Genomic DNA, 12,265 nt, shown 5'->3' with positions numbered 1-12,265 from the left:
GAAATTTTATATGAAAATATACTTCATTGGAAGTGCTTCCAGAATAAACAGAACAATTACCAAAGAAAGTCATCTAACAGCCTCCATGAAAAGCACAGATACAAATAGCTTTATAGAGGAATTTTTCCAACATAATTACAATTCAAGCTGTTCTGAAGCAGAGAGAAAAAAGATCCGTTGTTCATTGAAGTGAGTGTAACATTGAACCTTACACAAAGAAAAACTAATAAAAATTGCACTAAAAAATTTTGGAATCTGGAATAGACTTGAGTTTAAATCCTAGCACTAGTTTACTAGCTGTTGAGACATGGATAGGTCATTTAATTTTCATGCCTCCATTTTCTCACCTATAAGTTAGTTAATCATACCAAGGATTAAGTGACTTAATAGAGTCATCCTTCAGTATTCATGTTTTCTTAGACTCAAATAAACTTTCAGTCTCAAAACTAGCAGGCCAGATGCAGTGGTGTACACCTGTAATCCCAGTGGCTCAGAAGGCTGAGACAGGATTGTGAGTTCAAAGCCAGCCTCAGGAAAAAGCGAGGCACTAAGCAACTCAGTTAGACCCTGTCTCTAAATAAAATACAAAATACGTCTAGGAATGTGGCTCCATGGCCAAGTTCCACTGAGTTCAGTTCCTGGTACAAAAGAAACCTAGCATGGGCTGTAATCAGTCAAAAACAGTGAAATCCCTGTTATGATAGAAATATATACTATGATTTCAGAGTTTTTCTATTGTATAATTCCATTAAAAGAGTTTTAATAACATAAAAATCTATTATTGTACATCCACAATGACTTTTAAACTGGCCCAAAGGAAATGACACACATATATACAACTTGTATTTATACAGTCTGATTTTTCTGAGTAAGAGAAGCCCTTTCTCAATGTGTTATTTGCAAGTCCTTTTCAAGAAGTCTATAAGATCAAACCTATTTTTATAATGGTACCAAGAAAATATTTGTTTTTTTAACTATGAGACACTTATACTTTTTTAAATTAAATTATTTATTCTAATTTGTTATACATTATGGCAGAATGCAATTCAATTCATATTACACATATAGAGCACAGTTTTTACAAGTTACTGATTGTATACAAAGTATTTTCACACCATTCATATCTTCACACATGTACTTAGGGAAATGATGCCTAACTGGTTCCACCATCATTCCTACCCCCTTGCCTCCTCCCTTCCCCTCCCTCCCCTTTGCCTTATCTAAAGTTCCTCCATTACCTACCGCGCTCCCAACCACCACCATGAGTCAGCATCCTCATATCAAAGAAAATATTCGTCTTTGGTGTTTTGGGATTGGCTTGCTTCACTTCACAGCATGATATTCTTGGACTCCATTCATTTACCTGCAAATGCCATGATTTATTCTCTTTTAATGCTGAGTAATTTTCCATTGTGAATATATACCACAGTTTCCCAATCCATTCATCTACTGAAGGGCATCTGGGTTGGTTCCACCACTTGGCAGTCCTACCAGCAATGTATGAGTGTGCCTTTATCCCCACATCCTTGCCAACACTTATTGTTTTTTGTATTCTTGATAGCTGCCATTCTGACTGGAATGAAATGAAATCTTAGAGTAGTTTTGATTTGCATTTCTCTAATTTCTAGAGATGTTGAACATTGTTTCATATGTTTGTTGATTGATTGTATATCCTCTTCTGAGAAGTGTCTCTTCAGTTCCTTGGCCCATTTATTGATTGGGTTATTTTGTTAAGGTTTTTGAGTGCTTTATATATCCTAGAGATTAGTGCTGTATTTGATGTGCTTGTGGTAAAGATTTGCTCCCATTCTGTAGGCTCTCTATTTACTTCACTAATTGTTTCTTTTGCTGAGAATAAGCTTTTTAGTTTGAATCCATCCCATTTATTGATTGTTGGCTTTAATTCTTTTGCTACAGGAGTTTTATTAAGAAAGTTGGGGCCTAATCCCACATGATGGAGATTTGGGCCTACTTTTTCTTCAGTAGGTGCAAGGTCTCTGGTTTAATTTCTAGGTCCTCAATCCACTTTGAGTTGATTTTGTACATGGTGAGAGAGAGAGGTTTAATTTCATTTTGTTACATGTGGATTTCTAGTTTTCCTAGCACCATTTGTTGAAGAGAGGCTATCTTTTCTCCAATGTACGTTTTTGGCACCTTTGTCTCATATAAGATAACTGAAGTTATGTGGGCTAGACTCTGTGTCCTCTATTCTGTACTATTGGTCTACAGATCTATTTTGGTGCCAGTACCATGATGTTTTTGTTACTATTGCTCTGTAGAGTCTGGAATAGTAATCCCACCAGCTTCACTCTTCTTGCTAAGGATTGCTTTGGCTATTCTGGGTCTCTTATTTTTCCAGATGAATTGCATGATTGCTTTTTATATTTCTATGAGGAATATCATTGTGATTTTGATTGGATTGCATTGAATCTATAGTGCTTTTGGTAGTATGGTCATTTTGACAATATTAATTCTGCATATCCAAGAACAAGGTAGATCTTTGCATCTTCTAAGGTCTTTTTTAATTTCTTTAGTGTGTGGTAGTTTTCATTGTAGAGGTCTTTCATCTCTTTTGTTAAGGTGATTCCCAAGTATTTAATTTTTTTTTTTTTTTAGGCTATTGTAAATGGGGTGGTTTTTCCTAGTTTCTCTTTCAGCAGGTTTGTCACTGGTGTACAGGAATACCTTTGACTTATGGGTGTTGATTTTATATCCATCTACTTTGCTGAATTCATTTATTAGTTCTAGGAGATTTCTGGTGGGATGTTTTGGGTTTTCTAGGCATAGAATCATATCATCTGCAAATAGTGATAATTTGAGTTTCTGTATCCTATTTGTATCCCTTTAATTTCTTTCATCTGTCTGATTGCTCTGGCTAGAGTTTCAAGAACTGTGTTAAGTAGAAGTGGCAAAAGAGAGCATCCCTGTCTTATTCCAGTTTTTAGAGGGAATGTTTTCCATTTTTCTCCATTTAGAATGATTTGGCCTGGCGCCTTTACAATGTTGAGGTATGTTCCTGTTATCCCTAGTTTTTCTAGCATTTTGAACATGAAGGGATGCTATATTTTATCAAATGCTTTCTTCACATATGAGATGATCATAGGATTTTTATATTTGAGTCTATTGATGTGATGAATTACATTTATTGATTTCCATATGTTGAACCAACCTTGCATCCCTGGGATGAACCCTACTTAATCGTGGTGCACTGTCTTTTTGATATGTTTTTGTATTTAATTTGCCAGAATTTTATTGAGAATTTTTGTATCTATATTCAATAGATTTTGATATGAAGTTTTCTTTCTTTGATGTATCTTTGCCAGGTTTTGGAATCAGGGTGATATTGTCCTCATAGAATGTGTTTTTCTATTTCATGAAATTGTTTGAGAAGTATTGGTTTTAGTTCTTCTTTTAAGGTCTTGTAGAACTCAGTTGTGTATCCATCTGGTCCTGAGCTTTTCTTGGTTGGTAGGCTCCTGATAGCATCCTCTATTTCTTTGCTTGAAATTGATCTGTTTAAATTGTGTATATCATCCTGATTTACTTTGGGCATATCATAGCCTCTAGAATTTTGTCAGAGTACAAATTTTTAAAATAATTTCTAATTATCTTTTTGTATTTCTGTAGTTTCCATTGTAATATTTCCTTTTTCATCACTGATGTTAGTAATTTGGATTTTCTCTTTCCTTCTTTAAGTTAGCATGGCTAATGGTTTATCAATTTTATTTATTTTTTCAAAGAACCAACTTTTTGTTCTGTCAATTTCTTGAAATGTTTCTTTTCTGTCAATTTCATTGATTTCAGCTCTGATTTTAATTATTTCCTGTCTTCTATTGTTTTGGGAGTTGATTTGAGATGTAATGTTAGGTCATTTATTTGATGTTTTCTTCTTTGAAGGAATGAACTCCATACAATGAACTTTCCTCTTGGACCTGCCTTCATAGTGTCCCAGAGATTTCGATATGTTGTATTGGTATTCTCTTTTACCTCTTAGAATTTTTTAATCTCTTCCTTGATAAATCTTTTGCAACCCATTGTTCATTCAATAGCATATTTATTTAGTTGTCAGGTGTTGAAGTAGCTTTCATTTTTTATTTTATTATTGATTTCTGATTTCATTCCATTGTTTTCTGATAGAATGCAGTGTAGTGTCTCTACTTTTTTGTATTTACTAAGATTTGCTTTGTGGCATAATATATGGTTTGTTTTAGAGAAGGATCCATGTGCTGTTGAGCAGAAAGTGTATTTGGTCATTGATGGATAATATACTCTATATACATCAGTTAAGTCTTAAGTTATTGATTGTATTATTGAGTTCTATAGTTTTTTTGTTTAGCTTTTGTTTAGAAGATCTATCAAGTAGTGAAAAGGGTATGTTAAAGTCACTCAGAATTATTGTGTTTTGGTCTGTTTGACTCTTGAACTTGAGAAGAATTTGATGAATGTAGATGCTCCATTGTTTGGGTCATATATATTTATAATTGTTATGTCTTGTTGATATTTGTTTATTTTTGGTATTTAACTTGACTCGGTTTCTCCTTTGGTTGGCTTTTCCTTTATTGTAGTTCTTCCCTTTGCAGATGTTCATTGTTGTTTTTCATTTCCTCCTTGTGGAATGTTTTGCCAAGAGTGTTCTGTAGTACAGCTTTCTTACTGTAAATTCTTTTAACTTTTGTTTATCATGGAATGTTTTTATTGTCAAATCTGAAGCTGGATATAAGATTCTTGGGTGCCATCCATTATCTTTTAGAGCTTGGTGTATGCTTTCCCAGGATCTCCTGGCTTTGAGGGTCTAAGTTGAAAAATCTGCTGAAGTCTGAATTGGTCTTCCCTTATAGGTAATCTGATTTTTCTCTCTTGCAGCCTTTAAAATTCTGTCCTTATTCTATATGCTAGGCATTTTCATTATAATGTGTCTTCGTGTAGCTCTGTTGTAATTTTGTACATTTGGTGTCCTATAGGCCTCTTGTATTTTATTTTCCAATTCATTCTTCATGCTTAGGAAATTTTCCAATATTATTTCATTGAAAAGATTGTGCATTCCTTTGGTTTGAATCTCTGAACCATTCTCTCTCCCAATAAATCTTAAATTTGGTCTCTTTGTGGTATCCCATAATTCTTGGATGATTCATGATTTCTTACCATCTTCATTGTGAGGTCAACTTTATTTTCAAGATTGTATGTTTTGTCTTTATTGTCTGAGGTCCTGTCTTCCATGTGATCCAGTCTGTTGGTGATGCTATCTATTGAAGTTTTCAATTGGCTTATTATTTCTTTCATTTCTAGGATTTCTGGGTTTTTTGTTTTTCAGTATCTCTATCTTCTTGAATTAATCTCTTGCAACCTATATTTGCTCTCTTTTGTTGGTGTGATTGATGGCTGCCTGTATTTGTTCTCTTATGTCTTTGTTGCAGTGATTGATTTTTTGCCTGTATTTGCTCACTTAAGTTGTTCTTTAATTCCCAAATCATTTTAGTTATGTATATTCTGAACTTCTTCTCTGATATTTCACCTACTTTTCTATCTATGGATTCTATTTTTGTAGTATCTTGCTTTGTTTGGGGCACTTTCCTCCTTTGTTTTTTCATGATGTCTATGTGTCTTCCTCTCTTGCAGTGTAGATCTGAGGTATTACGGCTTCTGTCCTATTGTCTTATACAGGCTACCAATACCTTTTAAGGGAGAGATCAGTATTACAGCACTCAATGTACCCAACGTGCAGCCATATACAGGCTACCAATACCTCACTTTTTTTGTAGTATCTTGGTTTGTTTGGGGCACAGGATGTGAGAATATGGAGGTATTAGATTATATGAGTGAGAGGGTAATCATAAGAAGTTGGCTGTTAGAAGGAGAAACAAGAGATAGGCAACCCCATGCAAGACTCCCTGTTAGCTCAGCAACAGAATAACTGTTAGCACCCCTAGTAGAGAAATCTCTGGAGCAGCCCGGCCCACAGGGACCTTGGTGACATATTACCTGGTCCTTTTGTTGTCCCTTGATAGAAGCATGATATCCCAGTTTTGTGGCATTGGCGCCTCAAGCCTAATTATGCCCTGATGTTGGGCTGTGGAGCCACTCTTTGCTGAATAAGGAACCCCAGTGTGGGCCCCCGTGGTGTGGTGTAGGCGGGCTCCAACCCCCGGTGGCGCAGGGCAGACGGGCTCTCCCTATGGAACCGAGACACTTATATTCTGTATCTGGATGTCCATCTCATTCTGAAGGTTGAACATTTTCTTTTATTATTTCCTGAAGAGTTTATCCATTCCAATAATCCATATCTCACAACCCTCTTGATTCCAGTGATTCTTAAATTTGATTTCTTCATGTTGTTTCGTATGTTGTGATCATGGTTACTTTTTTTTTTAATAGTATCTGAATGTTCAATGCTGGCCACTTTGTTTTCCAGCTCTAAGATCCTGTCTTCAGCATGATTTACTCCATTAGAGAGACTTTGAACAGAACACTTAATTTGATTTGTTTGTCTTCCTTATTCATTCAGTTCTTTTTCTGTGTTCTCTTGACATTCATTGACCATTTTTATAATGATTCTCTTGAGTTCCTTATCTGATATGCCATCCAGTTCAAAATTTTGGGGGTCGTTTGCTGGTGAATTATGACCTTCAGGAGGTATTTTGTTAGTTTGTGTTTTCATATTTCTTATATTCATGTGTTGAGTTTTAGACATCTATTAAAATGGATTTCTCTTACACTCTTATGTGTGGCCTTTTTAAGACACAGAAATCAGTTGCTAAAGTGTCCTAGAGTGATCTGGATTGAGACCCACCCACCCCATAAGTGTGGTATCCACAGTCTTTTTGTTATTTCTGTTTTTGCCAAAGAAATGGATGTCCATAGGTGGTTCCTGTGGGTTGACCACTAGCCATTTCTAGTTGGGGTCTGATCATTTGTTTAGGTTTTTGTCTCTTCTATTCTTTCTGTATATGTATAGCTGAAGATTGAGTGTCATTTGTATATGGAGAAAGGTTTACTGTCTTTTGGTTGAGTTTAGTTCAGTAACAGAGTATCTACTTTATGAATTTATAGTGTCCTCTAGGTTCTCAGCACTTCACAGAATAGTGGGAAACAAACAATAGCAACAATCTCACAGAGAAGCAGTACTCCTATTGCTTGGGAATACACATTTCTCTAGCCCACCATTTTGAATGTCCCTGATAACTTGTCTTTTGACAAGTTGGAGAATAGTCCTTTTTTAATTCTATCAAAGACTTTTCTTGTTATTTCTTGTTTACCAGTAAAGTCTAGGCCTAGAGATTTCTTTTTGGAAAGATTTGCTTATGAATTTTAATTTCTGTAGTATCATGTTATTCAAATTTTAAAATTCTTTTGACAACATTAATTAGTGGGTTTTATAGAAATTTCTCCACTTTGTCTAACAGCATAAGGTTGTTCATAGTCTACTATCTCTTAACCTTTTCATGTCTGTAAAATTTATTCTGATATCCACTGTTTCATTCCCAACATTGGTTATTTTTTTTAACCTCTGTTTTTGTTCATCAGTCTTGCCACGGTTTTGAAAATTTGTATTGATCTTTTGAAAGATAATATTTAGGCTTTGATTCTCTTCTTATTTTTCTTTTCCCTTTGGACTTTTTTGTTGTTGTTGATCTTTATCTGGTATCTTGAAATAGATAATTTTTATTTTTTAAAAATTTTTTTAACATGTGCATTTAACTCTATAACTTTAAGGTAGGCAGAGCTTATACAGCTTTTTATATTATTGTTTAATTTAAAATATTTCCTAATTTCCAATGTGGTTTCTTCTTTGACCATGAGTTTTATTGAAGTCTCTTTATTAATTTATGAATATAGGCATTTTAATTTTTTCTTTATGATTGCACTATCAGAAAACTTATTTAAATTACTTTATCAATACCAATACATTCTTCAAAGAACTAGACAAAAACAGTCTTTGGAAGATTGAAAGACCCAGAATAGTCAAAGAATTTTAAGCAAAAAATGCAATGCTGAAGGCATCACAGTACATGACTTCAAATTGTACTACAGAGCTGTAGTTACAAAAACTGCATGGTAATGGCATAAAAACAGACACACAGATCATTGGAACATGATAGATAGAAGACACACACAAATCCACACAGATAACAGTTATTTGATCCTTGACAAAGGTGACAAAAATATTCGTTGGAGAGAAAGGACAGCATTTTTAACAAATGATGTTGGGAAAACTGATTATCCACATGTAGAAGAATGAGATTAGATCCCTATCTTTCTCCTTGCACAAGTCAAATCAAAATAGATCAAAACCCTAATAATTATATCAGGACTAATTATGCAACTTCTAGAAGAAAACATTGGGTCAACACTCCAGATTTTAGGCCCAAACAAGGGCTTCCTCAGTAGGAATCATACAGCTCAGGAAATAATGCTAACAATTAAATTATGGGATGGCATCCAGTTAAAAAGCTTCAGCACAGCAAAGGAAATAATTAAAAATGTTAAGAGAGAACTAACAGAATGGGAGAGAATCTTTTCTAGCTACTTTCCTGACCAAGGATTAATATCTAAAATTTATAAAGAGCTCAAAAAACTTAATACCAAAACAAATAAATAATCCAATCAATAAATCAGCAAATGAAATAGATATTTCCCAAAAGAAGAAATACAGATGGCTAACAAAGATGAAAAAAAATGTTCAACATCTTCAGCAATTGGGAAATGCAAATCAAAACTACACTCCAATTACAGTGGCCGCCATCAAGAATACAAACAATAATAAATGCTGGAGAGGATGTGGAAAAATGGAACACTGTACATTGTTGGTAGGATTGTAAATTAGTACAACCACTATGTTAATCAATATGATGGTTCCTCAAAAGGCTAGGAATGGAACCACCCTATGACCTAGTCCTTGGTATTTATTCTAAAGAATTAAAAAGTCACCATACTGCAGTGATTCATGCATACTCATGTGCATAGCAACACCATTTACAATAGCCAAATAATGCAATCAGCCTAGGTGTCCATCAGGGAATGAATAGTAAAAGAAAATGTGGTATATGTATACACACACACACACACACACACACACACACACAAGTGGAATTCGATTCAGCCATAAGGAATAACAAAATTCTGTCATTTGCAGAAAAATGGATGGAACTAGAAGACATAATATGAAATAAACCAAACTCAGAAAATCAAGGCTTGTATGTTTTCTCTCATATGGAGGCAGAGAGGGTAAAAGGAAAAGAAACAAGGTGATGGGGAGTCTTATGAAAATTAAAGGGAGACCAGTAGAGTAGAGGAAAAGGACCAGGGCAAGGATGAGAGGAGAGAAAAGGAAAATATTATATTGTTATATCAGTGATGAATGAATACGTGACAATGAATCCCACTATTGTGCACCAATAAAATTATGGGATAAAAACAGAATAAATAATTTTAGCACATATTTCATTTCAGCCTTTGGAATTTTGTGTCTTCTTGTACATGTTTTAAAATAATGAGTATTCTGTAGTTTGATACTAAAGTCTGTATATATCTTTTAGATCCCTTATATTAAGTTGTTCAGTTCTGGATCCTGATTGGGTGCACACACTTGTTCTATCAGTGCTGATTATAGTATTTCTGTCAGTATTTTATAGGATTTTAGTACTTATGTCAATATTTTACTTTAAATATTTTGAAGCCATTTCTCAGATACATACAGTTTTTGAAAATTTCTTAGTATCTTGAACTTTTGTCACTGTGAAATATCTATCACAGGTAACACTGCTTACCTTCAACTTCACATCTATGATTAATTTAACTATCAGCCTTTTTATTAATAGTTTTTAATATGCTGAGGATTAAACCCAGAGCCTCAAACATGCTAGGCAAGTACTCTACCATTAAGCCACACCTTTCTGAATATTTTTTTATATTTATTTTTTAGTTGTAGTTGGACAAAATACCTTTATTTCACTTATTTATTTTTATGTGGTGCTGAGGTTCGAACCCAGGGTCTCATAGATGGGAGGTGAGTGCTCTACCACGAGCCACAATCCCAGCCCCCCTTTCTGAATTCTTATGGTTTCTATGTATTCCTTAAATGTCTCCTTCCTTCCTTCCTTCCTTCCTTCCTTCCTTCCTTCCTTCCTTCCTTCCTTCCCTTCTTCCTTCCTTCCTTCCTTCCCTCCCTCCCTCCCTCCCTCCCTAGGATTGAACCCAGAGGCACTCTACCAATGAACTACATCACCTGCCCCTTTTTAGTTTGTGCTTTGAGACAGTGTCACTAAGTTGCTGAGGTTGGTCTTGAACTTGTGATCCTCCTGTCTCACCTTCCCACGTTGCTGAGATAACTGGAGTATACAACATGACTTGTTTGTTTTCTTAATACAGGCCGACCGCATTCCAATTTTAACAGAAGCATTTAATCTGTTTACATTTAATATAATCACTCACACACACACACACACACACACACATTTGGGTTTAAATTGTATTGTTATGTGCTTTTTATTTGTCCTATCTCATATATTTTCTTTTATTTCTGGCCTATTTTGTTCTTTTTCTTTTGATCACTTACATTTTTCCTTCTGTTAGTTCAGAAGTTTCACATATCTTTAAAGCTATTCTTTTTGTACTTAAAGATCACATTATAAATCTGTAACCTATCAATATCTATTCATTCATACCTGTATTTTTTCCCCAGATAATGCACAAGGATTTTGACACTTTAGCTAGTATGTGACTTGTTTATCATTACTGTATATTAACTATCTGTTTATTTTAAATCCAAAATATACCATTATATTTTATGTAGTCAGTATTCATTTAGACTCACATATTTACTATTGCCTTTTATTTATTCTTGCATCTCTTTTCTTAAAGACAGGTCATTTTCTGTCTGCCTTTTAGGATTTCCCTTAGCATGGGTCTGCCAGTGTCAGGTTCTCTTTGTTTTTTTCTTTTTAATATTTATTTTTTTAGTTATAGTTGGACACAATACCTTTATTTTATTTATTTATTTTTATGTGGTGCTGAGGATTGAACCCAGGGTCTCGCATATGCTAGGGAAGCTTTCTACCACTGAGCTATAACCCAGTCCTTAGGTTCTCTTCCTTAAGATAGTTTTATCTCACCTTCATTCCTAAAAGTTGTTTTTGCAATGTATAGAATTCTAGGTTGAGAGTTAATTTTTCCTTTCATCGCTTTGAAAATATTCCATTGTTTTCTACCTTCCATTATATCTGTTGAGCTTTGAATCTAATAGTTGTTCCTTATTTGCAGGTAATTGATTTTTTCCCTCTCTATTTTTAAGGTTTTCTCTTGCCTTGGATTTTTATCAGTTTTATGTGCCTAGATATATACATCTATTTAGTCCTATAGGCGTTCTTAAATCTTAATGTCTGTTTTTTAAATGCTGTGCGATTATCTTGTCAGTATTTCTTCTACAGGATCTATGTTGTCTCTCCTAGTATATCATTTAAACATGTTATATCTTTTTATTGTGTCTTCTGAATTTTATCTTCTTTAATCAATTTTCTGTTCTTTTGTTTTTCCCTGCTTTATTCTAGGTTTTTCTTCTGACTTAATTTTCAGACTGCTAATTCAACTATACCTTTCTATCTCCTTCAGTATGATTATTTTAAGTTGTCTTATAGTCACAATATCTGGAGTTTTTGAGGACTTTCTTTTGGTTTTACTAGTTTTCATTTATATTATCTTGTCTTCTTTTATACTTGGTTATTTTTACTTGAAAAATTACTTGTAAAACTTTTGAGGGCCAAGATGATGTTACTTTTCTGATCCATTACTGAGAGTCCTCCAATGTGTATCTTCATTTTTTTTCTGCCAAAATTTAAGGCACTGACAATCAGGAATCACTTTAATCCAATTTTAGGAATTATAGTTTTCTGGACCATTCCGATGACTTAAAGCCAGGCTATAGTGTCTTCAAGGACTGTTAAAACTTCAGTTTACCCTTTTGTTTAGAATATAAATCTTGGGAATCCCAATGTTAGGCATCATATTACCAGGCAGCAATTTTAATTTTAATTTTTTAATCTTGGGGTTGACAAAGTTTTTTGTTTTAAAGACTAGAAAATACATATTTTAGGCTTTGTGGACCATACAGTCTCAGGTACTGTTCTACAAAACAGTCATAGACAGTGAGTGAATTCCAGTAATGTATTCCAGTAATGTTTTATTTATAAAAATGGGCACAAGGCTAGATTTGGCTCATGGGTCAAAGTTTGCCAACCCCAGCTATAGTCTGTCAAAAGCTCTGCTTGAACCC

General features: G+C 34.2%; 1 protein-coding gene across 1 annotated transcript in view; it reads left to right on the top strand.

Moving 5' to 3' along the window:
* Myo9a (myosin IXA) overlaps nt 1–12,265 on the top strand; it is a 254,323-nt gene that overhangs the window by 233,139 nt on the left and 8,919 nt on the right. The window lies entirely within an intron of this gene.

This window comes from Urocitellus parryii, chromosome 6 (assembly GCF_045843805.1).
Source record: "Urocitellus parryii isolate mUroPar1 chromosome 6, mUroPar1.hap1, whole genome shotgun sequence".
In the NCBI taxonomy this organism is placed as follows: domain Eukaryota; kingdom Metazoa; phylum Chordata; class Mammalia; order Rodentia; family Sciuridae; genus Urocitellus; species Urocitellus parryii.
Note: the sequence above shows the minus strand (reverse complement) of the source record. Positions and strands in the feature narration are given on the sequence as shown.